General features: G+C 39.9%; 1 long non-coding RNA gene across 1 annotated transcript in view; it reads right to left on the bottom strand.

Annotated features, from left to right (window-relative positions):
- Positions 1-4,015: 4,015 nt before the first annotated feature.
- LOC139046521 (uncharacterized) overlaps positions 4,016-24,684 on the bottom strand; it is a 66,811-nt gene continuing 46,142 nt past the window's right edge. The window contains exon 3 of the long non-coding RNA XR_011506651.1: positions 4,016-4,290. This is a non-coding gene — a long non-coding RNA (uncharacterized lncRNA). The remainder of the gene's footprint in view (positions 4,291-24,684) is intronic.

Raw genomic sequence — 24,684 nt, 5'->3', positions numbered from 1 at the left:
GTGGATCGCACTTCCCAGGATCCCTCATCCCCTCATCCTCCAGGCTTCATTCCTTTCTGTGTCTTCAAGACCTCATTCAATCCATCACTAAATGCCATTCCCCTTACCATAGGCTTGCTAGCACTCTGGAGAGATAACTATGAAAAGGCGTCACTTCCTTGGACTACACCTCTCAGTGCTACACCAAGGCTGAATCTTAGTCCCAGTGTGCCCCCTGGCACCTTTGTGTGATACACAACCATGGCCCTGCCCTCTACCCGCCACCATCAGCACCGCCAACTAATTTGTTCCTTCAAATCTCAGTGTTTTACTAGGTCCATGGCAGCTAATTTTAAAAAATAGAAGTCATTCTTATTGAAAGAAAGAGAAGAAAGGACAGAGACTTAACCTCAAAACTTTCTCCTTCCCTAGCAAATTCCTTAATTTCATAGACAAACTTCTTGAAAGTATTGTCTATATTTGTCTAGTCATCTTCCTCACCTTCTAGTTTGTCTTCAGTCCAATGAAATCTGCCTATTACCTTGATTTCTCTGCTGAAATCACTGTCACAAAAATCTCTGTTTTGTCCTTTGTCACCACTGGTGTGGTGTGGTATGGTATGTTGTGGTGTCGTGTGCTGTGATGTGGTGGGATATGATGTGGTGTGATGTGGGGTGGTGTGGGATGGTGTGGTTAGCCACTCCCTCTTCTCAAGGTTTTCACGCCCCACCCCCAAAAAATAAACAAAAAAACCAGTCTTAGTTTCCCTCCTATCTCTCTGACTAGTCCTTCTTAGTCTGCTTCCCAGCAACTCTTCTTTTTTGCCAGCCCCTTGAATATTAGAATCTTTCAAGTTTCTGTCCTAAAGTGATTTCTCTTGTCATTCCACACACTCTCAGTGGTTGCTCCCATTCATTCCAAGAATTTTAATAACTCTCTCTCTCTCAATGACTAATCTAAATCTCCAGCAAAGAGCTCCCAAACTTCAAATCTATATAGCCAACCGCCCAATGGACAACTCTCCTTACAGAGGCTACTAGCACCTGAAATTCAACAAATCTCACTATGAAACAAGTTCTATCTCAGTGAACTCAGTTCACTGAGTATGTTAAATCCTAACTGAGGTGTTACCCCTCTGTGAACTCTGTTGCCTTGGCCAGGAACCAGAGCAGAACCTTGATTCTTTGCTATTGCTTTCCTTCTCCCCGCAACCAATCAACAAGTTGTATCTTCTGTTTCCTAAGTGACTCTCAGCTCCATCCAGTAGTCTGCTGATGCTCACTACCTTCTCTGTCCACAATTCTAAGTGTCCTAACTGCTTTTCCAGCCTTTCTTCCTGCCCATTTACATTCCATTTTCTAGAATTATCTTTCTAAAGAACAAATATGACATTGCCCTCTGCTGCTTAAAATCCGTCTGCTGCACCTCATTATTCAAATATCCAGTCCAAAACTCTTTAAAGTGGCTTACAGGCCCTGGATAACCTGACTGCTGTTCTCTCTGTCCTCATCTCTCACCATTGCCTCCTTATACTACTGTTGTTTGGTTTCTAGAGCACGTCTTCCTTCATACCATCTCAATAATGTTCCATCTGCCTGGGACATCAGCTCTGACACCTCCCCTTCCCAAGCTCTATGCGGTTCTAACCCCTGCTCCTCCTTTGCCATTCAATCTGGCCATCACTTCCTCCAGAAAGCCTTCACTGACACCCCCAGCTTCTCATCACCTCCAGGTCTGCAATAAGTGTTGCATAAATTTTGGAAAATCATTGAGCCACAAAATTGTAAATTCAAGGAAGCTTCTAGTTTTAGTCATCTGAAAGGCAGGGCTCCAGTTTCCCTGAGTTCCAGCAACGCTTCACTCTGGTGTTGACTTCATTCTTGTGTGAGCTTTCTTCAGGAGGCAAGAATAATGCCAAGCCTGCATCTTCACAGCCTGCTGTCCCAAGGAATTAAAACAATAACAGGAGAATGGAATATCAGGACAGGGAAACAAGGAAAAACATTATCATAGTGGTCCAGGCAAGTATCATTTAAGCTTAGTAAATGATGGTAAAGTGCGTTATGCACAAAGGTCCTAGACCATTCTTGAAGCCATCCTTCATCACCCCGGCCTAAAATGCCCATTCTTTTCTACCAGCCATTAGATGGTTTCTGAGTATTTACTCTAACTGGGTGACAAGCTTGGCTCTGGGAATACACCACTAAAAGACATTTCTTATGTCTTCAAAGAATCTGGTGGGGGCTGTGGGTAAGTCAGCAGGGACAATATAAAGGGCTGGTTGTCATCATGGAGGAGTGCTGGATGCAGTGGAGGTCCGTGGGAGGAGCACGACTCCAGCTTTGCAGGTAGAGATGAGGTTGGAGAGGGAAGCAGGAAGCACACATCGAAGGTCCTTCACATCTGTCATAGAGTTTGAAATTTTTCCTTAGAACAAAGGGGAGCTGATGAAGAATTCTAGAACTGGAAGACACAGTCAGGTGAGTCAACTGAAATCAAAAAGAGGATGGAGGCCAGCCCCATGGCATAGTGGTTAAGTTCAGTGCACTGTGCTTCGGTGGCCTGGATTTATGGGTTCAGATCCTGGGTGTGGACCTACACCGTTTGTCAGCCATGCTGTGGCAGTGACCCACATGCAAAAAATAGAGGAAGACTGGCACAGATGTCAGCTCAAGGATAATCTTTCTCAAGCTAAAAAAGAGGAATATTGTCAACAGATGTTAGCTCTGGGCGAATCTTTCTCAGCCAAAAAATAATAATAATAAATAGAGGTAATAGCGTCATGGATTTAGCTAAGGGCAGCCAGAACAGTGATGGAGATGAGTGGAAAGATTGGAAAGGTGCCTAGAAAAGTTTGTAGATTTGGGATTTGGGGTTGATTTAGACATGGATAGAGAAGGAGAGAAAAGAGTCAAAAATGATTCTCAAGTGACTATTGAGTTATTCACCCAGCTCAGGAAGAGAGGGTGGGGCAAGTTAGCTGTAATCCTTACAGCAGTCCCAAAACTACTGGCCCTTGATCATATAGGACTCATAGAGAAATAGTCAAGGAATCATCCTCCTTTACACTAGAAAAATTATAAATCCTGATAATGACACCAACATCCTTGTCATTTCTACAAAGCTACCAAGGAAGGCAATTAGGAGAAGGAAGACCAACTAGGAAGCTGCAGGGCTTCTCCCTTGGGAATCCTGAAAGCTGGATGGAAGCCACGGGGGCAGGTGGGGGGAGGGCTCTGTCTACCAGCAGGGAGGCGTGCTTGCACTTCTTTTCCAAACTGTTGGGCTCTATGATGTCACAATTACATTGGATGACAGAGACCTTTGACGTGCCCTTCACCTTGTTGCAGTGTTTTGTTTTATTTTAATTCTTCTTCACTCCACAATAGTGTCTTCACATCCCGAATCATCTTCTTAGGAAGTGAAACGATGAATTTAGCCATTTTTCATTGCTGGGTAGCACATTAATGAAGAAAAGTAAAAACCATAAACAGCCTTGATGATGATGATAAGCAATCAGATCGAATACTACAATGAATGCATTTCACTTACATATTTCGAATTATTTCTTTTTAAAAAGGCTCAGAACATCTGAAAATCAAGATAAAACTCTCCTTCATAAAATGCCCGGAAAACTGAGTGCATTTTAAGAAACCAAAAGATAGCAGCAAAGTCAACATGAAACTAAAGACAGACACTTGTCTGCAAACTAACAATAAAATTGAAATGGATCCTGAGAAGAAGGAATAAGTAAAAAGCATCATGTGAAAGCAACTAAATTCTGCATCTTCCTTACCCAGTTGAGTCAGTATTTCCTCTTTTCCTCAAAAGAAAAGCTACTTAAGAAAAAGTTCTCAGTGGTACTTTTGCTATTTTCAGTCAGACTGCCAGTTAGGTATAAATGAAAAATGTATTTGTTCACGTACTATAAATTGGGAGAGAAATTTGGGGATGGGATTGGTAACCTGACAAGAGAAAATGAATGGGATGAGAGAGAAGCATTGAAACTTAACAACAGACTATTTGTCTTGTCGCTTTATTGTCTCCATATGGAGCTATTAAAATAGAACAGCGCAGAAACAACACATTAAGCTATAGCTCAAGTTCAATCTTCAATTATATGCTTTTTGATTATGTAGAAAACTGTGTTCAAATTGTCCTTCAATCCACTTCTTACTATGTGAGTTGAGGATTTCTGGACAGAATCAGAAACTTTATTGGAGTGACCACTTGCTCCAGGAATCTTCACTGAGCACGCTCAGCTGCGGGGGCTGCCCCCCTTGTAGCCCAGCTCTCCCATCTGGCTTCACCCTGTGCAAATGTATGATGGAAAAGCTTTTAAGTGGGAGGAAAACAATGCGATAGATGTCTTACTTTCCTCTATAGTTGGAAACAAAGCTTTGTGACACATTTGCTAAAAAGGGCAGTTTATCCGAGTGTGTGTGTACATATGTGTTTAGGATTAAATGGAGGCTTAGAAGTATAAAATATAATGCCTTCTTAATATTGGAATGACTGGTGTCATTCTTAAGTATACATAAAGTTTGGCTGGCAAATGACCACAAATCCACCTTTCCCCATGCTATAGTTATGAGTTAATAGTTTACAATGACATAATTTTAAAATCTTCTCTAGAATATCAAAATAGTTCATTAAAAGGGAATGTCTCATGCGACTGGATGGGCGAGTGGAAAGGTTAACCTAGCAACCACAAATAACCTATCATATTTTTCTCTCTGAATTAACTAGATACTTAACTGAGTTGATCCGCTGTCTCGTATTTACAGGAAGGCAGCCAGAGTGGGCTTGCGGTCCTGGTGGCCTCATACAGGCCATCCATTCGTGTCCTGTGTAAGAACTGCAGAGACTCTCCCAGAACAAATCAATATCAATATCTAACATACATTTCAAAATGCTGTCCTTTCTCATTTATTTTATGTAATTCTTTTTTATTTCAGAATCATTCTCCTTTCTCTTTCCACCTGTATTTTGGAAAGGTAAAAATATCTTTCAGAAACCTGGGAACTGGTTAAATTTCAACACATAGTTAGAAACTTCACATTGGAGATAAAAAGACTAAGAGAGTCAAATAAATGCATTTTAGAAAGTCAGTTAAGAGAAGATCATCAATGTTAAGTACAAACAAAAACAAAGTCTTCTGGAAAAGAAGGTATATACTGATGTGGCAGTCTTGGAACAGAGGACAAGAAGAGTCTTCTAAAGGTTAAGATTTCAGACATTGGGAATGAGGCTCCCTTTAGTCAGACACAATATGGGGCAGAGTCGAGGGCAGTGGCACTCAGACCTTAACGTGCCTAAGGATTGTCTGGAGGGCTTGTGAAAACACAGATTTCTGGACAACACCCCCAGAGAGTCTGGTTCAGCTGGTCTGGGATGAGATCTGGACTCTACACTTCTGAGCCTGCAGACGATGCTGATGCAGTTGGTCTAAGGATGGAGCCCTGATCAACCGCAGGAAGGCCTCCAGGACCGCACGAAGCTGGGACGAAGCCACTCAGACTCCTTCAACCTGAGCAGTCTTCAGTCAGCTTTCCACATTAAGTGGCATCTGGAGGGGAGAGATTTGATCTGTCTCTTCTCCCTGACTTCCTAGCAACCCCCAAAGAACTAGATAGGATTCCTTGACAAATCCAGTCTTACCACACACCAAGTGCCAGTTTTCACCTAACGTCTGCCTCTATAAGTACCTTTCCAACTTCTTTTTGTGAAGTATTGTGATCTGGGGGAAGAGCAAATGATTTCTATGGTCGCCCTGTTTTTGAACTCCAGCTCCGTCTGTTACTAGTTTTACAATATTGAGCACGTCAGGTCATCTCTCCAAAGCTCAGTTTCCTTAGGTATAAAAATGGAGGTGTTAATAAAAAATAACATATACCTCCACAAGGTCACCATTAACATCAATGAGATAAAGCAAAAGCCCTTTAGAAACTGCAAAGCACTCCGGAAATTTCAAGGACTGTTATTGCAGATTCCTGAAAATGTTTTAATAAGGGAAACAGGATTCTTTGGAACAAAGAAAGAGAATACTTAAAATGCATAGTTACATGGAAGGTGAGTGAATTAAAACTAAAGTAAAATGATTCAATAAACAAACAACATCATATCTGGTTATCTGAGTGTTTCCTGTTCGGATGGTAAAGAGAGGCGAAAACTTGAAAAGGCAGGAGGAGAAAGAGTGCATAAAGAGGGAGAGGAGGGTCTGATGACAAAATTGGCTGACCGTACAACCTTGTCTAAAGTCCTTAACCTTGGGTGGAGCAAGGACAAAGGAGGGCTGCGCTTCTCCTTGACAAAGCCTCGTGAGTGATGGAGACCTCTGCGCATCCGTTTTTACACCATGAGTACTTCATTACAGAAGTTTGGTTCCAGGGGGTGCATTTTTAAAGATATTTTTAGTTATTTAAATGTTCTTCATTTAAAACTGTACCCTCATTCTAATAGGGTGCAATATTTGCATGAGACTGATATTGGTTTTCATTGTAATGACAATATCCATTCTGCTGTTAAACCTGGAACTAGAAGTCGCAGGAAACTATTTCTCTTCCCATCTCTATCTCCTCTCATTCTATGAATTTTGTGTCTCAGATGGTTCATTTATAATCTGGTTATTACAATATTTATCTCAGAGAGGAATGAGAAGCCTTAGCCAATGTTTTTACAATATTCGGAAAGTCCCCACTGTAAGATTTAGAAAGAATGAAAACGACGTTAATATATTACAAATAATCAAAATGCAGGAGCAAAAGAGATGATGGAATCCCAAAGGTTTCCATTACTCCTTTTCAAAAAAAAATTTTTAAATAAATGAACTCCTGCTAGACGTTTTCTTTCTTGAGAGATAATCTTTCCATTAGTAGAATAATTTGCGAAGCAAAACCTTTGTGCTTCCCCGGGTTAGCTTGTTTTTCTTCTTTTTAAATAGATAAAAGTTCTGTGAACAGGTTATTTAAGGGGCCGTTTTTCATTTGCAGAACATGCGGGCTTGGGCAACAGAGGAAGGGGAAACTGTGCACATCACATGTGTGCGGCTTTGCCAAGAGGAGAGACCCCCTGAGACTTCTATCACCAGTCTGGCTCTGGGTTCAGTTTAACAACTTGCTTTGAATGCATATGAATCCTGACGGCTAAATCTGCAAATGCCTCCCCATAAAGGTTATGCACCCACTGTAAATGCAGCATCTCTTCAAAAAGATGGCCAGGTTGGTTGCTAGGAGATGCTGGGATTCTCTCAGAGAAAAATCAGTCCTGACAAAAAAAATTTTTTTACATAAAGACCTTTTAAATATAAATACCTTTGACAGCAGCTATTATTATTCACTGAGTTCCTTCACATCTGAATAAATGGCAGAAAAATGATGATATTATTCATATGCCATTATACACTAAAGTGTTAAAATAGAAAAGAGCCTTATTCCCTTCTCTCTCTCCCCTTCTCTTTGTTATTGCTAAAGAGAAAGGAGAAAGCTTTTTTGTTTCTTTCCACTGGATTCCTCTGCTTTCCTTTTTAGGATCCCAGTATAACAGAAACCTCTCAAAACCTCAGACCAAAGAGGTGGATTATTGTATTTTCCTTCCAGACCCAAATGCCTGTTTTTGAAGGACAGTGGAAAACGGAGAAGAGGGAAGCACCAGCAAGACAGAAAGGAACACAACCAACCTCCCCCGAACGGGAGGCGCAGAGGAAGCAGGCGGCTGTGCTCCTTGAAAGCAGCCATCCGTCCAACTCCATTTCAATAATGTTTGCAATTTTCCTCCTACTGGGTTGACTGGAGGCACAGCTGCCCCATATGCGGGTCCATGCGCCCAGCTTTTGCTAAAAATGACCCTAACAAATAAAAGGTGAAGCGAGTAATAACTTGCTGTTTACAAATTGTGTCATCGATGAATGCAGCAGCAATCTTTCCTAATTTCGTGTGCCCTGCCTGCCCTCTGAGGACCTGAGACCCTGCCAGCTGAAGCGCGCACATGCACGCTGTGGCTGCCTCCCTTTGACCAGAGCCTCCAGACGGGTCCCCAGAGCTCACAATAAGGCATCAGTGTTGAAACACATTTCATTACCATGAGAATGGCCTCCCCCAACTCCAAGTGTATTATCTTTGTTGTTATTGTGAATACTGTACAAAGTTTCCCAAGAATGTTTTGGAGCGTGTCTTACAGTCAGGCTGAGGCGTGTTTCCTTATCCAAATATTGACATGAAGCCCTCCGTTTATTGAGCATTTTCCTGTGAAAGGCTCAGTATGGTAATGCCCCTTCACCCCCTTTCACACGTTTGTTCTGACTCCTGGCACCAGGAAGTTCTCATTGTTCTACTCAAAGCCTCCTGGCCCAATGACATTTTTTCCCTTTTAGTGACAGACATGGTGTATTTCCTTTCTTGAAGTTCTCATGAGAGTTTCTTGTACTGTGTTCCATATATACCCAATAAGAGGTGACATATTTGCTGGTTGTCCTTTTTCTGGTTCTTTTTTGCTTGCCCTTTTTGTCAAAGCCTCCCCAGACAATGCCGTCGCTAATTGTCTAAAATGGTGGAATGCCACAGAAGAAAGCCCCTCAAAATTCCAATACAGGCTCTCAACTCATGGTACGTGAATCCACTGCGGAAATGCCACAGAAGCCCTTTGTGAGGGCACCAAAAACACTGCATCCTGCTTTTTGTTGAAGGGGCTTACTTTAGCGTCGAGTCTTTTAGGTGTTCCAGATAACTCCAGTTTTTCTTATGCAATTCCTCAATTATACAATTTACTGGTCACATAGCATTCTCTCTGCTTGTGATGATTAATTATTTCAGTTTCAAGAGTTGGTTAGTGTGCAGCCTTTGCTAGAACAGAATCCATTCACTGATTTCTACACTGAAATAAGAAACAGAAATGGAAGCAACAGGAAACCGCCTGAATACAAAGCCCCACAGTGGGGGACGAACGCTGCTCTCCAAGTTGGAGGAGGAGATCACTTGACCCTCCCTGTTTTGCCACTCCTACAAATCCTTGTACTTTTCCTAGTGGACCCAGCCATTTCCAGACCCATTAAGGAGAATAAACTGTGGCAGAGAACCCTGCTCTAAACTCTCCGTGGGAGGGGAGTCTTCAAGGAGACTGAGAAGCTCAAGGCCGACTTCAATCTCACAAGGGGCACACAGAAGGACCCTTCACATCATGGCTTCCTCTTAGTGCCTTTTTCTCAAAACATGAGTTCTGTTTGCGGAAGCTGGTTTGATCAGAGAAAATCCCTGGGGGTGAAGGCTTAGACCACTAAAGATTCTGGGCATGTTGATGGAACCAGAGACTTGTCAGGTCCCAAGGACCGTGAGCAACTCAGACCAGGTCAGGACCACACTGGTTCACACGGACTTGGGAGCAGGCCCAGAGAAAGAGGCTGTGCCTGGGTTCAGTGTCCAGCAAAGCTCCCAGGCTGAGGGAAATGTGGCCAGGGACTGCCTGGACAGGCTGGGGGCATAGTAGGCGCATTGTAGAGGATCAGGGCAAGGCTTTTAGAGAGCATTATCTAGCATTGGCAACAGGCCCCAAGCATTCCTCAGTGTTTCCCCCTGTCTCTCCCTGGCCCCAGATTCAATCAATCGAGAACACCCCCCCACCTCCCCAGCGTATTGTCCTCCAGTGTGAAAGTTCCCAAGGCACAGAGCAACCATCCCTCCTTTTTGCTACATTCTTTTGCGAGTTACAGTCCAGGTATGATTTATTTCTGGTTCATTTCCTGTGACTCAGTTACACAGGATGCAAAATTATGATAATAATGCTTGTCTCCAGATAATGAATAGGGGGTTTGGATTTCTCATAGTGGATATGTTATACAAATGCGAAGTATCATTACAGCTAAAATCCATGACTAAAGAAATTAGATTTCCTGGAATGTTTTATATCTAACAAGAATGTTTGTAATCCTCTGTATTTACTGCTAAACGAGGTAGACTACAAGAAAGAAGATATTTAAAAGGAAGGAATGAGTTCAATGGGAAAAATTAACAAATGGGAAAATTGCAGTGCTGCATTTTGTACTTTACGGTGGAAAAGGGTTTGATAAACATGCAACAGGAAACCGTGTTTGATTTCTGCAAGGGGAATTTAACCAGCAACAGACTCAGGCAGACCCTTCAAAGGAGACGCTTCTGTGCTTGTTTACCTTTTGATAGGCAGTTGAAAAAGAACACTATGCCTCAGCTTAAAAGGAGTGATATGGGGAATAGTTTACCCATTTCTGCAAAGAACTAAAGATCTGACTGGACATATAGCAAGTGAAAAGTTTCACTATAAGAAAGCTGAAAAAAAGAGATATACTAGAATTTTGGAGGGTGGATGGGGTGATGTATTTTTAATAATTTCCCAAATTTATTTCCCTTTGTTGTTTCATAAACACATGAGGCAGTCAAATTCAGGTGTTTTTTTTTTTTTATTTTGTATATCAAATGTATTTTGAAAACACAACCTATTGGCAATTTTCCATACCTGCTTCCATCTTCCTGTTTGTTGTATCAACAAATTTCACAAGGTATCAACTTATGAAATCAGAACGAGAGTATCACTATTTCTGGAAATCTCATGCTTTATGGCATCACGCACATCAATTTAGAGGTGGTTCCTCTACGTAGGTAATAACTGGTATCGCTTCAGGCTATCAACCCAGAAATGTCAACTACGTCCTGCCCATCTTCATCAGAACTAAGTCGTCCTCTGTGAGCCTCTGTCAGTGCAACTGCTAGAACCACAACATGCCAGCCCATTTCTGTGCTTCCCGACAGACGAGGAGGAGACTGAGGCTGGGAGCAGAGTTGGGAGAAGCGGTCAGAGGTTGCTTAAAAATACTCCTTATACCAGGGGCCAGTCGGTGGCACGGTTAAGTTCCCATGCTCTGTATCAGCAGCCCCGGGTTCACAAGTTCAGATCCTGGGCACGGACCTAGCACCACTCATCCATCCATGCTGATGCCAAGCTCAAGCAAAAAGAGGAAGATTGGCAACAGATGTTAGCTCAGGGCCAATCTTCCTCACACACATAAAAATACATATATATATGTATTATATATATATTATATGTATTATATATATGTGTATATATATATAATATATATAATATATATTCCTTATACCAACCTCAGCTCTATTACCCAACATAAACACCTCTGTCTTTCAAGGTTGGGACATAGTTCTCCCATGGCCCTGTGTGATTGCACTCCAGTTCCAGGCCATTTTGATGGAGGTGATGAAGCTCCCTGAGCCCAGTGAACTGCTGTTTGCAGATCGAGGTACCAGACTCTATAGACAAAGAGCTTCCCTCACCTCTCCAATCTGGGCTAGGGTGCACTGTGCCTACCTCGATTTCCCTGGCCCCATAAATTGTGCAGAACCTTGAGGTCAGTCACCTTCACCTCACACATTTGTCCTCACGTGCATCCCCTCGGATACTCCCCTTCCTCAGACAGATGTTCCTTACCCAGCATCTGCAAATATGTCACTTCACTTACCCCTTTGGAACCCCCTTTGCCTTTGACACATATGGACAGATCAGGAACTTTCTAAGGGAGCCCAAAGACTGGAACCCATCTTAACTCACTAGCTCAGTGATAGCAAAGTCTTCACCTGCATAATCATACCAAAAAACCTACATAATCATACCAAAACCTACATAATTATATTAAAACAAGATTTGCTCAGGATTTGCTTCGGGAGGATAAGGAGGATGGGGAAGCCGAAGAAAAGAGGTGAAGCAATATATTTCAGTATGTTCAACTCGAAGTCATTCAATTAACTACATTTTTAATTATCTAATTATAAAATATTTCAAACCTGTAGAAAAGTACCAAAAAATGTAACACACGACTATTGACCTACTATAGACGTTAAACAAATACTATCATTTCACGACATTTGCTTTGGATCTTTTAGTTTTAAGAGATTAAACTAAACATTATAAATTAAACAAAGACCTTCTTCCTCTCCCTTACTCATCTGTCTCCCCAGAGGTAACTTCCATCCTGGAAATGGTATGTATCATACTTGTTTTTGTTCCTCACTTGTATAAGAATGCATACACAAAATACATATATCATTGCGTCTGTGTTTTAAAATTTACATAAAGGTTTTCATGCTGTTTAGTTTGTTTTGTGGCTTTCTTTTACACTCAATTATTTTTTTTATTTTGCCCATATAGCTATTTGCAGATCTGGTTCTACACATGAAGCGTATTATCCTATTCTCTGATTAAATCATAGTTTCTGCATCCTTTACACTAAAAAAGGATGTGTAAGTTGTCTCTACTGTTTACTGCTACCACAAGGCTGCAATGATCATCATTCTACGCATCTTGAACATTTGTGTGAAAGTTTCTTTAGAAGAGACACCTAGAAGTGGAGTCACTGGATCCAAGGTATAGGCACCCCCAACTTTACTCCATATTGTTCAGTTTCTCTTCAAAGAGCTGACCCTGATTCACAATTCCACCAGGGATGTATACGCATTCCTGCTTTCCCACATCATCATCAGCCAAAAGGAAAAACGTGTGGTTGTTGCTTTATCTTGCATCTCTCTAAAGGCCTGTGGGGTTGAGCATTCCTCTGTTTATTGGTTCTTCTTTCAGATCCTTTGCCATTGTTTTCCTGTTAGGTATTTAAACTTTTTCTAATTGATTTGTAAAAGTCCTTTATATATTATAGATATAAATCTTTGCCATGTAGGTTGCAAATGTCTTCTCCCAGTCTGGTTATGCAGTTAACATCAAGAAAAAACAGTGCTTAGGACAGGGTTATAATATTAATATCAGGTAACTTATAAAAATGTCTAGAATATTTCTTCTTTGGATAAAGATTTTTCTTCTTTGCAGGGTTGACTGTAAGGCTACTTACGTTTATGTGAAATGTTATGTTGTATATACTTCTGAACATTTTCAAAAGATGTGACAGCCTTTAATGTTCATATCTTGGCATCCTTTTACTGTTCATGAATATTGCTAAAATTGATTTATACAATAAAAAGCAGATCTAAGTCTGCTAAGTCTGAGTTTGAAATATCGTAGAATGCCAGTGGAATATCCTCCAGCAACTACTTATCTTAGGAATCATTTTATAAAACAAATCCTGTTCTTCGTGACATAATTTGTTCTCTGCCCATGGTACCAGGGAGAAGTAAATGTCTATCTGTGTACATATGTGTATATTTGCATATGTCTAGAGAGTATCTTTATTTTAATCTTACACTTCAATTGATAAATTAAACTTTGAGGAAACTATGTTTTTATGGCACTGGTGCAGCATATGCATCATGGAAAAGTAATTTAGTTACGTCTTAATTCTGCACTCATTTCCACTAAAATAAATACAGAACAGATTCAGAAAACTGGTGCTGAAGACAGACTTAATGAATCTGTGAGCTGGTGGCTGGAAGCCTAAAATATTATTTTGAATTAACCTATTAACTCATTTGAGATAATTCTATCCAGATTTTAGTCTGTATTTATTCAACTGATTTATTGTCTGTTTTTCTTTCTACCAAATGGGACTCATTATGTCTCTTTAAAGCAAAGTTTTCCATGTTTTCCACCATTTTTATTTTTCAAGGTACTTTATATCCTAATTATTGAGTTATGTATCATGTTGTCCTAATTATGAAACTTAGATTTACTGTGTATCCATTTTAGTGGGTCAGTTTGTGTGTATATACATATACACACATAGACTGTGTCAAAATGGCCTTTATAAAAGATGGTGATTATACTTTTAGAAGCATTGCACCCCTTTAACATTTCCATGGATTTATGGAGATTTCTGACATGGAAATAAATTTCTGCATATGACTGGAAATACCAGAATCAATCACAGGCTGCTCAGCATTCTACGCTGCGTTTTAGTTGATCCGCCACAGAAGAAGAACTAGGTGGTCTTTGCTTTTCAAATAGCAGTATGGGGAACTGAGCCTGGCCAGTCTGGGGTTGGGACCTCGCCACTGTAACTTGGTTGGGTCTTGATAGAGTCACTTGGTATTTGTTAATCCATCTGTTAAAGAGAGAATGCCTATCCTCTGAGATGGTTGTGAGATTGACTGTCCTGGCTAAAAGTAACAGACAGTAAGTACTCAGTAAACACTAGTTTCCTTCTTACCTCCAACAGTGTCTCCCTGACTTCTAAGAATATCCTCATTAACAGGGATCTCCCTTGGATTTCACACAAACTGGAAACCATCTCAACGTAAGAAAACCCTATATTGATCAATTCTTATCAACTCCATCAGAAGCCAGGTATACTGATGAACCATCTGAATTCCACCTAGATGGGAAGAAGATTATCTGCCATAAATCAAGGCTTAATAATATTCTCAGATAAACTTTAATATCTTCACATCCTAACATGTGCCACCAATTCCAGAAATTTGCCCACGTGCCACTGGAAATATCATCCTAATAAATTCTAACACAGCTCAGAGAATCAGACCTTCCCATCAATAATAACAGTTAACATTTGTACAGAGGCCCATAGTTTGCAAACATTTTCATGTGTTGTATCAGCTTTCCAATGTATAAAGGTCAGCTAGATAGTTCTTTCTTTTTTTTTGTAAAAGGAAACTGAGGCTCAAAGAGGCCAAGGACACAAACTAATGGGTAGAAATGAGACTTTAGAGTTTTCTGAACACCTGAATTTTCTATTATATTGGGTTGAACTCTGTGAAATTGCCATTTTTACGGGTAGAATCCGTAAGTTCATATGATTTTCCGTATACAATGATGCCTTTCTCAGAAACATTATAGCAGCAAGTGACACACACTAACACAAACTAGCCAAGGCCAAAATGGGAAATCTACTTGCTGGAGGGACTGAGAATCCTGCAGTGTGGTCGGCGGTAGGCAGAGACTGATCAGAGGCTCAAACGTTTGCACCCTCTCTCTCCCTTCTCTTCTGGGAGTTCCTTGTTTTGGCCTCATTCCTGGACAAGCCCTCATCACGTGGTGCAAAGGTGGCTACTGAAAGCTCCAAGTGTCCCTGGTCCTTACAGCCAGAGATTTCAGCAGCTGGAGAGAGCTCCTCTTTCTTGCTATCTTCTGCAGAAGTCCTGGTTTGAGTCCGTGGCCCAGCTCATGTCCAAGGCAATAGCATTGATGGAGGTTTGGGGGATATGTGATTGACAGTCCAACAGTAATAGAGGGGGAAGTTTCCAAAGTCAACAAGGAGCTCTCTTCCCAGAAGAATGGCAAAAAAGTACTGGTCAGGCAAGAATAACATGTGTCCTTCGCATGTAAAACACACATACCTACAAAGAGTCTAACGTTGTCCTCAGTACTGCAGTAAGATATGATTAATGACAAAATAAAAGCAGGATAGAAAGAATACGACCGAGAGAAATTAGCCAAGTTGAAAGCAAAACCAAAAAACGGCCAATCTGGTAACTACACATTAGAGTTACTTCATTTCTAAAGTTTAAGAAATGTATTTCCTTGAACTTCATACTATTTTTTTTGGGGGGGGTTTTTTTTTTTTTTGGAGGAAGATTAGCCCTCAGCTAACTACTGCCAGTCCTCCTCTTTTTGCTGAGGAAGCCTGGCTCTGAGCTAACATCCGTGCCCATCTTCCTCTAGTTTATACGTGGGACGCCTACCACAGCATGGCTGCCAAGCAGTGCCATGTCCGCACCCGGGATCCGAACCAGCGAACCCCGGGCCGCCGAGAAGCGGAACGTGCGAACTCAACCGCTGCGCCACCGGGCCGGCCCCGAACTTCATACTATTTTTATTTGTAAAATAAGAGAAAGACTCAAGTTTTATAGAGGGTCTTTAAAAATAAAAGTTGGCTTTTTTTCACACAAACAAAATGCTTACTATTTTATCTACCAATTCCTTGTAATGACATTTGAAAATTAAATACTGTCCACCTAATGGATCAAAAACCATTGTGTTACTCAGATTTAGAGTTGCAGATTCCTGCCACCTCCATTGCACCAAAGTCCAGTACAGCAGGAAACAGAATTGATTTCAGATCAGAAACAAGCAAACTATTTATGTCTACCCTACAAATTACTTTGGCAAAAACAAATAAGAAAGGACTGAACACATGGGGAGAGCCCACTCTGCCTTCACGACACAGTAGGTGCCACATGTAAAAAACACCATCTAGTGTAAGCAAAGGAAGGCATCAGTGTCAGTGAGTATATTTAATATTTAATATGCTTAATTTCTTTCATTTTTAAGTAAAAAATAAAATTAGATATTCTAACATTTTCTTCCCACTCCCCAGTCAGCTACCTGGGCATCACTTGAGTGCGAACAATGACCATGTAGAGGCTGACATGGATGCATGACAGCAGGCGGGGATGGCCCAAAGCTCTGTGGTCCTTGTGGAAGAGAATTATGCTCTTACTGTTTAAAACAACACACTGGTGACACAGCAAAAGAGCAAGGTAGAAAATTCAGTGCTGGAAGGCTTACTGACTTTTTTCAAATAGAACTCATAGAACTCAGTTACTGAAATAATATGCTGAGAAGTCGTACCATTCAAGAATCACAGTCCTAGGCCTTAACAACTACCTTAAAAAATAATTTTAGGAGCATTTTAGCAGAACACTTTAACTGAATTTGCTATTTTCACTCCAAAACCTAAGTCATTTCTTTGATCAATGACTAATTACATAGAGTGAAATTCTTCATTTAAATGCTATGACACTTGATCTTGGTAAAAATACACCAGAAAAAAAAAATTGAGGCAAATCTTTTTTTTTATTTTTCATAAACCTTCAAAAGGTTGATGTAACACCCAACGCTCATTCTTTCTTCACCATGTTATTACAAAATGAACTCTTCATTTTAAGTGTATTCTGATAAAATTTTGACATCCACGTGTTTCATAGGCGACAAATTGAAAATTTCTGCCAGTAAGTAAAGAGAAATTTCCATTAATAAATACAAATACTTCCCCATTCTCAAACACAAATGGAGTACACTGTTGGTTATTAGACTTGAAGCTAATTAAACAATTCATATTATTGTTAAATAATGAACAAATTTTAAGGAGACAAGAATCTAACTTCTTTGATTTTTCACAATGGCTCCTGAAATTTCAAAACCATTTCAAGGCATCTACCTCACCTCTCTAAAGATGGGTGTATCTCATTGTTTTATAAACAGTAGTTTATATGTTATTTATATTTATATCTTGATGCCCTTGAGAAATGGGATAGCCACAAATTATTATGACTACTAGCATTCCAGGACACTGCAGAATAGCTACACAGAGAATTCAAGGTTAGAAAAGAATTATCAGTGACTCAGTTTGGTTTCAATTGGTTCAAAAATCTCAGTAGTATTTAGCATTTAAGTTCACTGATTATTTAATTAGCTTTAGGCAAAAACAAAGGCATTACTTTGTCATGTTTTTGTTTTTCCTACTAAAAGACACTATTTTATTTTTTCTCTTGCCATTTTATTTGTATTTTTATTTATTTATTTATTTTTTATTGCGATAACTGGTTTATAACATTATATAAATTTCAGGCACACATCATTATATTTCAGTTTCTGTGTAGACTACATCATGTTCACCACCCAAAGACTAATCACATTCCATCACCACACACTTGTGTCTAATCACCCCTTTCGCCTTCCCCCCTCTCCCCTTCCCCTCTGGTAACCACCAATCCAATCTCTGTCTGTATATGATTGTTTGTTGTTGTTTTTATCTTCTATTTATAAGTGAGATCACATAGTACTTGACTTTCTCCCCCTGACTTATTTCACTTAGCATAATACCCTCAAGTTTCATCCACATTGTCACAAATGGGCATATTTCATCGTTTCTTATGGCTGAGTAGTATTCCATTGTGTATGTATACCACATCTTCTTTATCCATTCATCCCTTGATGGGCACCTAGGGTGCTTCCAAGTCTTGGCTATTGTGAATAATGCTGCATCGAACATAAGGGTACATGTATCTTTACGCATTCACGTTTTTGTGTTCTTTGGATAAATACCCAGCAGAGGAATAGCTGGATCGAATGGGAGTTCTATTCTTAATTTTTGGGGAGTCTCTACTGTTTTCCACAGTGGCTGCACCAGTTTGTACTCCCACCAGCAGTGTACCACGGTTCCCTTCTCTCCATATCCTCTCCAATACTTGTTTCCTGTCTTGTTAATTATAGCCATTGTGACGGGAGTGAGGTGATATCTCATTTTAGTTTTGATTTGCATTTCCCTGATAGTTAATGATGTTGAACGTCTTTTCTTTAGATGTGTCTGTTGGCCATCTTTTCGTCTTCTTTGGAGAAATCATTGTTCAGATCTTTTGCCCATTTTTTTAATTGAGCTGTTAGTTTTTTTGTTGTTGAGATGTATGAGTTCTTTATATATTTTGGATATTAACTCCTTATAAGATATATGGTTTGCAAATGTCTTCTCCCAAGTGTTAGGCTGTCTTTTTGTTTTGTTGATGGTTTCCTTTGCTGTGCAGAAGCTTTTTACTTTGATGTAGTCCCATTTGTTTATTTTTTCTATTGTTTCCCTTGCCCAGTCTGACATGGGACTGGAAAATATGCTGCTCAGACGGATGTAAAAGACACTATTTTAAAATACATAGTAAACACCAAAGATTTTAAAACATATTTGCAAGAGGTCTTTTCTTATTTCGACTATTTTTAATTTCAAGAAGAATTTATAGTTTGGACATCTGCAATAATCGTGTTTGCTGTGTAAAAAAACAAATGGAGAGTAGAACTGACAGATTAAGCTCTATTTCAGGGTTCAGTTACAAGTAAAGAGAGAGAGAAGAAGGAAAGAGAGGTAAAATTACAGAATGATCATGTGCTCCAAAAGAAATCCACCATCCGACTTTTTCTGCAGGATATCAGTTGATAGCATCAAAAGATAAAAGTCTCATTTGCCAATCACATTTCCTAAATAGGAAAACATTTTAAGTGCCAGGCAGAATCCAGTTTATAAACGTTCAGATGTGCTCCAGATTATGTCCTCAGGAAATCTAAGTTATGTGTTCTTCTAAGGGAAATCTTAAAAGGAGTAATTATTGAAATGATATTACCCTGAGTTTTCCCAGACTGTTACTGTACACACAAGATTCTCCTGTGCATTATGCTCCCACCCTCAATAGGCTACTTAGTGCTGGCCCTACAGTTTTCTTTTCCTGACATCTAAGTTGCCTTCATTATACGATGGCTTTCATGTACTTTTCATGTCAAATTCAGATTTGAATAGTCTTCTAGTATTTGCCTACCTCTAACCAAATAGTAGAGACCTGCAAGGTAAGAGGACTGTTAATCAAAGTATATGAAGAATAACTGAAGAACATGCAAATAGAAACAAAAAGACTGAAACAGAGCATTATTGTTATCTTCAAATATCTAAAGGATTGTCAAGTGAAAGAGACATTATATTTATCTTGTTAACGCCAGACAGCTTAACTAGGACCAAGTGATTTTTAGCCCAGAAGAAGAGAAAAGACTTAAACAGTCACAGTTGTCCAAAAACAGAATGGGCTCTCTGGTGAAAAAAAAATAAGCAAAGGCTAGTTATTTATCTGGTAGAAAATAATACAGGAATATCTTGATTTGGAAGAAGTTTCTTAACGTGGATAACTGCTCAGGCATCTTTCAACTTCAAGGGACTCTGACTCAGTAGTCTTCTTCCAGTGACTCGTCCCACTTATTTGCCACCTGACTCTACCTTCCCATCTACTTTGATCTGACAACCTGGCTTACAAAGCACTTTTTGCTCCTATTTATTAACCACCAAATTGTCTCTGTTTCAGATTGTAATACTCTCTAAACTACTCAATCATAAGCAAATTATTCAACTGCTCAGGTCTGCAATTCCCTATCTATCTCAAGGGGTAGTTGTGAGGAATAAATTAGATCATTTATGCAAAGCATTTAGCACAACTCCCGGCACATAGTAATTACTAAATAATGTTTGCTGTTATTAGCCATTATTATTGTACCTCAGCTCCCAGATCACTGTCTCCAAGATGCATGCAGGCACTAATCAGACCCAGGTTTGGTTGACTCACTGAAGCAATTTCTCTCACTCTTAGGCATGCAACTATTTCCAGCTGTTTTGAATTTGCTAAGAGACTTCTGGACAGAGGAGTAGAATTGAGAGGGATCCTCAGATGAGAATCACACCTGCAAAAAACAAAAGTCTGCTGAACTTGGTGCCACTCAGTCTTGAAGTCTTCAGAGACACAAGATGCCCACCTGAGGCGAAGAGAACATCAGGTCTTCTATGAACAGCCCCGTCTCCAGCCACGTTTATGACTAGAAGTCAAATCACAAAGTGGCACAAACACTGAGAGGTCCCTTCCTTCAAAATAAAAGGGATAGCAAACTCAAATTGAAGACATTCAACAAAATGACCAGTACTCCTCAAAAATGTCAGGGACATGAAAAACAAGGAAACTGAGAAATGGTCACAATCTACAGGAGACTAATGAGACAGGACCACTAAATGCGATATGCAATCCTGGACTGGATCCCTGAGAAGAAAACAGGCATTACTTGAAAAATTGGTGAAATTTTAATTCGATCTGTAATTTACCTAACAGTATTGTACTCTCATTAATTTCCTGAGTTTGGTCACTGTACTTTGGTTATGTAAGATGCTGACAGAGAGGAAAGTGGAGAAGCCGACTGAAGAGTATAGGGAACTCTCTGGACTATTTCTGTAAATTTTCTGTAAGTCTAAAATTATTTTTAATAAAAACTATAAAAACAGTAACATAAAAAAAATTTTAAAGGAGAGCTATTTTAAAGATATTATCACAGTACTAATTACTCTTATGCCCCCTTTATGAAACACGAGTACACACTTCTATATTACACTGAAATTAAGGAAAAGCAACTTTTAAAAATTGTAAATCAATTGTTATGAACTGAATTGTGTTCCCTCAAAACTCATATGTTGAAGCCTGACCCCCATCGTGACTATATTTGGAGACAGGGCCTTTAGGAGGTCAGTAAGGTTAAATGAGGCCAGAAGGGTGGGGCTCTGACCTGACAGTATTAGTGTTCTTATAAGAAGAGACCCCAGAGAGCTCCAGTCTCTCTTTGCCATGTGAATACAGTGAAAAGGATGCAAGTCAGGAAGAGGGCCGTCGCCAGAATCCCACCCTGCTGGTCCTTGACCCTGGACTTCTGGCTATGAGAGAATAAATTTCTGTTGTTTCTACCCAGTCTGAGGTATTTCCTTACAGCAGCTTGAGCAGACTAACACATCAATGTGTAAGTTTTCTAGTGTTGCCATTACAAATTACCACCAGCTTAGGGGCTGACAACCACACAAACTCATTATCTTACCCCCCAGAAGGTCAGCAGTCTGACATGGGTCTCACTGGGCTAAAATCAGGTTGTCAGCAGGACCTTACTTCTTTCTAGGGGCTCTTTTTCTGTTTCCAGAGACACCCTGCCTCCCCTGGTCCATAGCTCCCTTCCTCCATCTTCAAAGCCAGAAACAACGCATCTCTCTCTGACCCTCTTTCCCTCGTCACTTCTCTTTCTCTGACCACAGCCGGGAAAGGTGCTGACCCTTTAAAGACTCCTATGACAAGAAAGGCCCAACCTGACTGGGATAATCTCCCTATTTCAAGATCCATACCTACAATCACAGCTGCCAAGTCCGTTGTGCCATATGGTAACATATTCACAGGTTCCAGGGATTGGGGAGTAGTCATCTTTGGGGCCATTTTCTTCCCACCACAACTAATCTCTGTGGACATAAGACCACTGACGTGGGTTCAAATTCGTAACACTATTAGGAAGATATAAAAGCATTTAGACCAAATCAAGAAGGTTATTGGGCACCTATACATAACTTCCCCAATACGTGAACAGCGCAACTACGAATGCCCTAATGATATATATATTCTAGCCTGGCAGACAAGGCTGGAGAAAGGAAGAGCAGAAAGCATAAAATGCATCGTTCATTCACAGGCCACATAGGATGGGTTGAGCTTCTGGGAGATGAGAGAAAACTGTGTAGTCAAGCAATCCCTGTTTTTCCTTCTCAACGAACTTCCTACATTGGAGATACAAGGCCTAGCTTTTCAGCTGTAGGTCAGAGACAACCACGAAGAGGAAAATATGTGCTTATCCACAAAAGTAAAAGACAGGCTAACAGGGGCCGGCCCGTGGCTGAGTGGTCAAGATTGCGCGCTCCGCTTCAGCGGCCCAGGGTTGCACCCGTTTGGATCCTGGGTGCGGACCTAGCACCACTAATTAAATCATGCTGAGGTAGCATCCCACATGCTACAACTAGAAGGATCCACGACTAAAACATACAACTATGCACTGGGGGGCTTTGGGGAGAAGGAAGAAAAATAAAATAAAATGTTTAAAAAAAAAGACAGGCTTACAAATCAGTTTAAACCCATCTTCTCATCAAAAAGATCAACTCAGCCAAAAAGGAGAAGCAAACCTAGATATATAGGGGCAACATAAACATATAAAAACCAATCGCTTCTCAGGAATAAACCAATTAGAAAATATAATGGAAGAAAAATTATATTCACAGAAGTAACTCGAATAATAACTAATAAAGTATAAAGGAAATTATAAAAACTATAAAGCTCAACCAAGGGACATGGAAGCAGTCCTAACGACATGGAGATATGTCATCCTTGGATAGGAATGTTCTCGTTTTCAGCCTTGAGGAAGAAGGGAAGACGCACAACAAGCTATGGAATGAGCAGAGGAAACTACTAAAGGCAAAAAGCAAGCTTAACATCCTGGGCTGGTCAGTGGCAAGGCCTATTTAATGTTTTCAATAATTTAGTCTCTATTTAGTACCTGTCGAGTAACTTTGTCCAAAGCTTGCATAATTGTTCCCTTGAACACAACCAGAGATAGCCTGCTCCATTACTGCACGTTATGTGAAGTTTTCATGTATGAATCTCAGCTCTCCCCATATGAGTTTAAACCTCAAAAAATAGGATAATTTTTACATAGCCTCTTGATGCTTACTCTAATTCCTATCATTTTTATTTACTGATATCGAAATCCTAATATTCTAAATTATTTGCTATGAAACGACTAGTAATGGACAGGAATTGTCTTCCATTTTATAAGAACTTCTACCTCACTGTTAAATTTTTAGCCAGCCTAAGTACTACAGTGTATATAAAAGGGTGAGTAGACTGATTTGATTTGTCTTGATTTTTTCATTTTCTAAAATGTTCTTCATATGGACTTTATTATCATGAAATCTGTTTCATATTATTAAAACCAGCAGGGTAAGACATTGACAATCATAGAGTAGTTATAATTTATTTTACATTATGGTTTAAAATGCCATCTTAGCCCTTTATCTCTAACATCCTTAAAAATATGAAAGACTTTCTGTAATATTAAAATTCTAAGTACTGTTGCTATATATTTTAGGTTTTTCCTCCTTAGATAAATATGTTTAAAATGATCACTTATAAGTTTAAATAGCAAATCTTTCATGTTTAGAGATTTATGACTTCATTTTTAGAAATGAATTCAGGGGCCGGCCCTGTGGCCGAGTGGTTAAGTTCACACGCTCTACTTCAGCGGCCCAGGGGTTCGCCAGTTCGGATCCTGGACACAGACATGGCACCGCTCGTCAGGCCACGCTGAGGCGGCATCCCACGTCACACAACCAGAGGCACTCACAACTAGAATACACAACTATGTACTGGGGTGCTTTGGGGAGGAGAAGAAGAAGAAGAAAAAAAAGAAGATTGGCAACAGATGTTAGTTCAAGTGCCAATCTTTAAAAAAAAAAAGGAATTCAGATACTGAATTCCGAATAAAAGTATCTGAATAAAAGATGTTCAAAAATTATAAACAAAATATACAAAAAGTAATTTTTATTATTTGTTTGTAATTTTGAATTCTTCCATATCTGCTTCATCCTCTACCCATTCTGAAAAAAATTATTATGGAGAAGTTAAAGGAGCTACAAAGGTGTTTACTTACCAAGACTCCTTTAATATTTTAATTCTCCCTCCAGCTGGGTAGTGATAATTGTGTTGTCAAATTGTAGCTACTTGCTTCAAATATTTTTATTATTTTGATGATTTATTAAACCTGCCCAACTCACCATCTATTCTGGAGCAGGACCCCACAGGACACAGATCATATCGGAAGAGATATGATCAAAGCATAAATAAGACTCAAAAAGCAAGAAGCAGTTAGGAAAGAGAGAACAAATATCAGTAGCTGGGAAAGTCAAGAGCAAAATGGGACAAGAAGAAAGTAAAAGTTTGAAGTAAAAAGATGAGGACTTGAAAGCACGCTCATTCACAGGTGAGCGTAGCTGGCTGTGTCGTCATGGGATCCATTTCAATGACTGAACAGGAGAAATTGAAACTCCTCATGCCCTCTACAGTGTGTGAAATACAAAAGAAGTAAGATCAACACTGCCTTCTGGGATTTCACTCCCAGTGTGGTTGAGCTAACCCTATGGCCACTTATTTCATTGCACTTTTTGTTGGTGGAAACTTTCCTGGTTACGAGTATTTTAAAGCTGTTTTTATGGAGATGATCATTTCTCTAGACTGCTTTTCACTTCGAGAAGATGGCACTGTGGCCTGACCAGTGCTGGGGGCCTCAAGTCTAGGAGAGCATGTGATCAGAGTCCAGGTATGCCTTCAGGTTTCTGGAAAGCAAGATTTAAAAGAGAACGGTCCTTGTTGAGGACAGGTGGGTACTTCTCTCACACAGGATCCATGC

This window comes from Equus asinus, chromosome 11 (assembly GCF_041296235.1).
Source record: "Equus asinus isolate D_3611 breed Donkey chromosome 11, EquAss-T2T_v2, whole genome shotgun sequence".
NCBI classification, from domain to species: domain Eukaryota; kingdom Metazoa; phylum Chordata; class Mammalia; order Perissodactyla; family Equidae; genus Equus; species Equus asinus.
The sequence above is the reverse complement of the archived record's forward strand: the minus strand, read 5'-3'. Positions and strand labels throughout refer to the sequence as shown.